Raw genomic sequence first — 8741 nt, 5'->3', positions numbered from 1 at the left:
ACAGATACAGAAAAAGATACAATCCCTGATCCTGATATCTTTGACTTAAATAAGATTAAGAAGCTTATTTCATCATATTAGTGGAAGATGAAACCAGAAGTTCATCATGCTAAATACTTTTGGCAAGGCATTTCTGTTCATCACTCTGGATTTCACAGCATAAGATTAAAAATCTTATGCAATATCACTTTCTATCACCATCTTATAAACAAATGTGAGTTCTTTGTTGAGTAGATGACCTATTTATTTTCTCTTCCTCTTTTTGACAAAATATGCCCTCTTCCCTTCATAACATGTTTTCCTGCTTTTATACTCTGATTCAGTTTTTATGAAGTAAAATGTTTTCATTTGAGTAACTTAATTACATCTCCTGTTAGCATAATTCAGGACATTTAACGTACATGTAAGAGTGACCATTTGAAATGCAAAATCTAATTAAACCTACAAAACCTTTCTTGTGAACAGAAGAAACTGGTAGCATTGTAAGACAATTATTTTTCTTAAAAACATCCAAATTGTTCCAAAATGGTCAACTAACCTCTAAAACATTTACTGCAGAGATAGCACTAATTCCAGCAAATAAGTGGAAAGATGCTAGGTTGTTTAAAAATTGGTAGCCTCAATTATGCAAATTTTCCATTTAAAAAGCAACAAGCAAATTAATAACTAAAATATCTTCTTTAGTAAGTAAGGATTGTATTGGCAATTAAATGGATAACTTGTAAAAAAGGCTTAATGGAGCAACAATTTATAAGGAAAATGTATAATCATTTTTATGCTCTTAATGTGTGAGACAAAAATATACGCATTAACTTTTTGATGTATGATTAGCAAATGTAAATCAAAACTAAATTTTGGTTATTTGGTGGTCTACCTTAGTTGATAATAATAATTACAAGGAAATACATTATTTTATGAAATAGAAAAATCTTCCGTTCATCATCCAGGGTCACGATATCACAGGCACTGTTACAATAAATGGTGAGGTGGCCAGCAGTGGCAGAGCAGGGATCAGAGGAGCAGGAGGCAGCTGACAGAGCTGAGCACACAGGCTGAGCAGCAGTGGAAGTTCTGTGCTGCTTTGATACAGTGATTTTTCAGGAATATTTCAATTATGACTTATAATTAAGGAAGGTGGAGAAGCTCATCTCATGGGTTCTCTGCATACTCTATTTATTAAAATCATTGGAAACAAGGTATCAAAACATTTATGCAAATGTTAAATATGAAGGAGAAACATACCATCAATCACTAAGGAGTCTGTCTAGCAGAAGGAATGAAAACAGCTTCTCTGAGAGGTTAAGAAGGTATGTGAGTGTTCAGCTGTGTATTTTCATAGTGAGTAAGCTCAATGCCATTTCATCCAGATATTTTTGTACTGTGGTCTGGGTGAAAAGTTGACAAGGTTCACGGGCTTCAAAGAGACACAGCTTAACTGAGCAACCCACTAGCAGGAGTGTTAATCTGCTATAACTCCTCTCGATCAACTTAGGGAAATTTTTCTTACTGTCAGATTTTGGCAATTATAGGCCTTCTTGGTTCATCTTGGTCTGTAGTACCTAGAAAGGAAGCTTTGTATATATCAAAGAAACAATTAGAGGAGACAAAACTATCAGGGAAGAAAGCAACGCAGGCAAAGCCTGAAATACCTGTCTAGATTTCAACAGTTCACCACACTGGAAAGATGCCTTTTGTTTAGTAAACACACCATGTTTCATCACTGGAACAAGGCAAACTTGCCCTTGGAGACAAAGAGAAGACTCTGGAGAATATACATTTCCCGTCCTAGAACATACACTCAATGTAATGATATGAGGTTTGTGTGTAAGGTTCATTTGATTTACTGAATAAAAGCCCTCCCTACACTGAGACAGGTGTCACAATTCTGCTTCAAAGTGTTCTCATATCTCTTGTACTTTAGATAATTTCTCTGCATTTAAATGTCATATAAAAAAACCCGCATCTTATTTTGCTTGTCTTTGTTATAGTATGATGAAAGATGAGGCCCAGAGTGGGAAATCTGGGCTAGGTTTTAGGTCAGAAACATTGGCAACCTGTCTGCATCTCCCCAAATCTAGAAGAATGGGCCAAGACACCAATGTTGTGTGGAATTGTTTACACACACACACAATGATCCAGAGCAAGATCCACCTGAGCATTTCCATTGCCCCCAAGGGGATAGTGCCCTGGCTGCCCAGCTGCCTAGGAATCCTAGGAACAAAAGAAATTATTTCCCATAAATATTCTTTCATTGAAGGGATTTTTAAAGTATAATCATGTGCACTTTGATCATTGGCTTGGTTCTATTCTCTCAGCTCAGTTTTGATTCTGCATTGAGCAGAGCCCAAAACCATTGTGGTTTGGGGTTTTTTTCTCCAAGCAAAAATATGCTTTTTTCTCACACAAAGCATGTGATGGCTTGAATATTTGGTAGCTTTTTAAAATGCCAACACTTGATTTCATAGAAGAGAAAATTTTTCTGTGAAATTAAAGAACCTGCATTTCAAGTAGCATGATCTTGATGAAGCTGTTGTAGTAGGGTTGGAAATAGATGATTTTTAAGATCCCTTCCAACCCAAACCATTATGTGATTCTACGATAGTATTCTATGACTTAAAATTGAATTAGCTTTAAAGTGTACCATTTTATAACAGCTGCTAATTTTTAACAGTTCCAATAACAAAACCATGATTAACATTGTTTCAGTTATATGCAGTTATTGTGAAACATATTTTATTTTAAATAATATTAATTTCCGATTTTTTACCATAAGATTTCCAAAACCCAGAACAGTCTGCTTTAAAGACCAGTAGTTCTAAGGGTCTCAGGTTGCAAGCTTCTTAAGCAAAATTTTTCACAACCTATTTTGTTCTTTGTCCTTTTCAGATTTTAACTTTATCCAAGCTGACATTTTTCTCAAATACTTCTACTCAAGTAATTTGGGGGGGAGGGTGGAATGGATAAAGTATTTTTATATCTCACTGTGAATGGTTTGGTTATCCAAACCTCATTTTAGGTTTCAAAGTAATTGGAAAATTTTAGATATGGAAATCCTCTATAGCTGTCCCTAGGATTTAATGCTTCTCCCAATGAAGTCAGTACTGATCCTGTTCCCAGCTTCAGTGTGAGTGCCTCAGCCAATACATCCAGAATTACCCTGACCTGTGGAACTTAACATCCTGGTCACCCACATTAACAAGGAGATCTCTGCACTTGGGGGTGAGAAAAGCCCTTTTGAAAACAAAAGAATGAAATACTTGAGCCTAGAGGAAGGCAAAGGAGTAAAGTAAGGAGCTTAAAAGTAAGGGAGGACAAGAAGAAGGGCAGTGAGGGGAATTAACCTAGTTCATCAGTTGTTTTACTTGTGGGTGCAGCTGGGAAATCCTTTCTTAGAGTCAGCATGAAAACTAACTCCAGCTCAGGGCTCCATCGAGCATATCCTTGGCTGACTTGCTTCCATGTGAGCCAAACCACTGAAGTGTAGATGAGGGAAAGAGATGGAGATGCCAAATATTGGGATGCAGCTGCCTGAGTTTTCCATATAAAAGTCAGCAAAATAGAGACCTACATATTTTGCAAAACTCAATCCATTTTCCGTAGGAAGGTCACAGAATTAATACAAAAACATCCCAAAACATTTATAAATAATGACTGGATTGGGCTTTGATGCTCATTCTTACCTGACAGATGGCAAGCCCCATTCATCTATTCATCTGGGGAAAATCAGCCTCTCCTCCCAGCAACCATGGAGAGTTCATAGTCTGTAGCTATATTTCTTAATTAAATAATTTAAGGCAATTAGGAATATAAGTCTCTTCATGAGTTTTTTACTTCTCAGAATTCAGTAATTTTGTAATTATTTGATTAACTTCAGGACATCTCTTCATGTTTTCTTCTCTCTTTTCTTTTCTTCTATCTTTCTTAACTAGCATTTCCTACATTTCATATTTCATTCAAACATAATGCATTCCCAAATTCTTTAACTTTCTGCTTTTTCTGCTTCATAGCAGTCCTGTCTCCACACCCACTCTGAGTCTTATCCAGTACCCAATGATGTTAATAGAGAAGAATTCCATCAAAATCATCAGATTTGGGTCTGGCTTGTTCTCTAGGGTGTTAAATAGGTGCAGGTAGGAGGCACGTGTATGAAGCACAACTATTAGACCAAGGGGAAAAATCTGACTTTTCCAGACTTCTTTTTGAGCAAATCACTTAAAAACCTGGCGTTCTGAGGTCCTACAATTCTCCTACTAATGATGATACTCACCAAAATAAAGCAATTAGCATCTTACAGATAAAAAGGTATAAAACTTGTGGACAATACTATTCCTCCTGAGGACGGTCCCATAACATGGTGGAGGAAACTGGAAGTTTGTTGCTCCCCATTGTTTTTCAGATTAGTCATAATACAATTCTTAGTCCAAGTTGGTGGCCTTCCAAAGGTGTCTGGTGTCAGTGGAGGAAAGGGAGAGAGGGGTAAAGCTGGCAGATGTCCCAGGGTAATATGAAATAGCAAATTAAGCAAAACATGGAGACAATGGTTGCTTGTGGAGAAGTTACTCAGTAACTTCAGGTAAGAAATCAAGCAGTTACTCTTTTCCCTGTGGAGGGGATGGTGGTACAGGGATGTGTGCCACCATAGTTTACAGGGCTGCACAGACCTCTCCAAGGTAGCTCTGGAGCTTCAAGGATTTGAGCTCTGGATCATTTCAATCTGCTGGGACTTCCATATTAACCTAGCACCAGTTCCATGTTTTCCTTAGCAGAATGAGCTCAATTAAATGAGAAAGCCCTTCATAGACCTTTGTGTGTCCAACTGTTCTGAGCAAGGGATCTTTCTATTGTGACATTATCAGAAGGTGGCAAACGAAAAAAAACAAGACTTTGACAAGAAATGTCAAAATCCATTTTCTGCTTGTGATGACATTGAAGTCCAGGTATCCACAATGCACTTCCAACAGGAGGCCTGGTCAGGGGAAAAATAGGTAAAGTAACTCTCAGCAGTACAGTAAAGTTCCTTTTTTCTTTTCCTTTTTTTTCCTTCTGAATGATTTCTTTCTGTAAGAATGCAAAGTAAAGCCAAAAGTCTCCAAGGTATCTTTTCAACAGACTTCCAATCTGTAATGATTGTTCCAATTGCCAAAATGTTTTAAAGGCCTCTGAAAGTCAAACACTGCAGAAATAAAACTGTTTCTCATGCCTGAAGAACTAGATTATACAATTTTAATAGAAATCTTTAAAATAGGACTATAGCAAAGGTCTGATATTTTAGTACAAAATGCAGAGTGCATAGATAACCAGACTAGACATTCCCTCTGACAGTCCTATAAAAAAAGAGTTTAAAGGAACTTTAACATTATGATATCCAGAGTTAACAACTGTTTCAAAAAATAGGTTCTCATGACAGAATGGATTTAAGCAAATACTGAATTAAATAAAATAAATTAATTAATTTAACAGGAGATGCTGTTTTGGTTTTGATTCTAATCAAAAAGGGAGGAGCTGGTTATGAATGTGAAGGAGAAAGGGAACAAGCATGGCAAGGAGCTGGTGCCTTCCCTGTGCTTAGGAAAAGGAGAGGCTCCAGAGAGCAGGAATCAGTAAACTCAGGATTTGTAGGTAAGATTTCATAAATATGTAATCCAAAGTAAAGGGACTTAAGGACATAAAAGAAGTCTTGAAAGAAAATACTCCAAAGGAGCAAGCGTGATCGGTCTAAGAATGGTGAAAGGGTAAGAAGTTTAAAGGTGTTCTTGTCACATGTTAACTTTACACTGACATTTAACTCTAGAAGGAAGCAAATAGAAAATCAGATAGAAATTGGATTGGCTATAAATTAATTGTAAATTACTAGCACTAGCACTTGGCTAGGGACAGCAGAGTAACTAGCTGATATTCTATTTCTTCTAAGTTAATATTATTAATGTTCTATGATTCTTTTATTATTAATTATTAATGCTTTCATTAACTCATTGATATTAACTTAGATATGTATACACTAACAGGAAGCACAATGTAATTTCCAGTTGGCTGTTCCTTGGGGAGGAGAGCCAGCAAAAGATGTTACCCAGAAGATACAAGTGTTTTCTGCATCCACAATAATTTAAAAGTAACTAGTTGGTAACTAATCCAATACTAGGTAAGGTTTTAGTCTAGAACAAAAGTAAAATAAATAAGAGAAGCCTTAGGTGAGCTGGGTGTTTTAAATCATTTGAACTTGACAAAAGTCATCCGTAAGTGCCTAAAGAACTTGATGAAGAAAGCTCAGAAAATATTAAGCACTCTGTGAGAATTTGTAGAGATCAAGTTTAATACTGGGTGTATGAAAACAGCAAATACAGCACTTACCTTGGAAAGTAAAGATCTGGGAAATTCTAGTTAAGCTAAAGTGTTCTAGACCAAAGCAATAATTAAAGAAACCATCTGTAGGCATTGGAAGATAACATGAGTATGAGCAATGTGTTTTTCCAAGGAAGGTTCATATCAAGCTCATCAAATTTCCTTGTACAATGAAAAACTCATTCTAGATGAGTGAAGCAAAAGATAACATAGGTTAACTTTGAGACAATTTGAATTGGATTAATGACAAGCAACTAGGAAGATGTAATCTTGCTGAAACTGTTGTGCCCACATATAGGACAGCATTGGAAGCCAAAAAGAAGGTATCAATATGTTGAGTGAAATCTTTAATACCAGAATAAATTACAGTGATAAAGCAGAGAACTGCAGTGTTTAGTTTGTCATAGATAAGCAGCTGGAAGAGACTTCAGGAAAATAAAAAGGGTTTCAGGTAAAGATTCAAAGAAATTGTGCAAGATTGGAGAAATTATCTAAGTGATTGTTCAAAATTGTACTTTAAACAGTACCAGGAACAACAAATTGTCTGAATCTAGGATAGCAAAAACTGGATAGGTGGCTGATGTTAAAAACAAAGAAAAAAAAGAAAAAGAATAGAGATTCAAAAAGAACATGACCTAAAAGTGCCCCAATATTGGGAGAAGGCAACTTCAACTGAGATGTACAAATAAGAGTGTGGCCTCCAAGACACAATAATCCAGGTGCTCTGTTCACAAGGGGCAGACAGTGTCTGGTGCTACCTTTGTGTCTGGTCTGGCCTTTGGAGCAATGTATGGGAAACTGGAAGAAGTTTACAGGAGCAAGGATTTATCAGAGGGCTACAAACAAAGATGTGCGGGGATAGGAAAACTTATTTGGGATTCATTAAGTGGAGACAGATGAGGCTGAGCATGGAGGCAGGTTAACAGCCTTCCAAGTATGTACGAGTTAGTTCCAAAGGGTAAGGTAGAATCTGTAGTGAATAGGGCAAGAAATGATCAGCCTAAATCAGCATGAAAGGTTCTGGCTTAACATTGATATAAACTTTTTAACAGGAATGATTGTGAAGTATTTGGGCAGATTGCCTGAGTAAACTGTGAAACTGCTGTCAGTGGTGGTGTTTAGAAACAAGTCATAACAGGTATTTTTCTCCTCTTTTCCTTCGTGCGCCCAGACAGACCCTGCCTTCCAGCTTGATCATATTTTTTAAGTTGTAACCACAGAAAGAAATTCTTTGCAATAAATTCTGTAACAGTTGTGGCTGGTTTGATGCAGAAATACAAGATAAAGCAAAGTGGGGAAATACAGAGAAACCAAACAAATAAAAATTAGGATGTTGCATGTTTTTCTAACACTTTTAATGCCCAAAGACCAAAGTAGAGAGGATCTGTAACATCACTGCAGTCAGAGTCCAAGAAAAGAGAAGTTGAGAGAGATTTTTTTCTTGGGACTGAGGTGTAAACAACTGACATTTGTCTGCAATATGCTCTGTGGCATAGAGACTTGAAAACATAAGATTAAATTATTAAATATTGTACTTTCTGATTTTTCTCAAGAGGACATGACACTACCTCCAATAGTAAGCCTCCAGCTGTCACACCTGCAGTTGCTGTGGCTGCCTCTCCCTCAGGACTCAAGTCCATGCTCTCAACTCTGCTTCTCTCCCCAGTTTTGGCCAAAGTTGAATAACTTTGTTGTTTCTTGCATAACTTCCTCCTCAGTGCTGTAAATGCTGTAGATCTTAGTGTTGGATGAAAGCAAAGATCAAAACCCAAATTCTTTTGAAGAATTTCATGCTAGGCTTGTCTGTACTCTGTATTGTGACAGATTACAGAGCCAATGCCCATTTGAGGGGATATTTATGAGGATTCTCACCACATCAACAGGCTAATTGAATCCAAAGGATGTTTCTGCTCACTGCTTCCTATGATCCATCCAAAACCAGGAGTAATCAGGACAGGGAATATTTTGTTTGTATTTGTACAGCTCTAAGAGTGCATAGATTATATATTATACATTACTAAGAACTTGAAAAGCCTAATACCTCAACTTGATCTCTAAGATAGGGCTTTCTCACTTGTTTTATATATAATGTATTAAAACCTGTCTTAAGAGATAAATCTTGTACCCATTTCTGTCCCGTCTGTCAGACACCTCTCTAGCAACTGCTGTACTTATAGGCGGGCATGAATATTATGAGTAGCAGATGTTATTTTCCTGAAAAAAACTCATTTCTGGAAAGGTGCTGCCTTCAATGCTCAGTAACTTCTGAAGTGAATGAAAAGTGTTTCATTCCACTTTGGTTATAGGACAATGACAAAGAAATCATGTCAGTGAAATAAATGTCTTCGTGTTGTAGATAGGTGCAATCAAAGATGGGATGGATGCAAATTTGTGGCTGCAAG

This window comes from Motacilla alba, chromosome 2 (genome assembly GCF_015832195.1).
Source record: "Motacilla alba alba isolate MOTALB_02 chromosome 2, Motacilla_alba_V1.0_pri, whole genome shotgun sequence".
NCBI classification, from domain to species: Eukaryota; Metazoa; Chordata; class Aves; order Passeriformes; family Motacillidae; genus Motacilla; species Motacilla alba.
Note: the sequence above shows the minus strand (reverse complement) of the source record.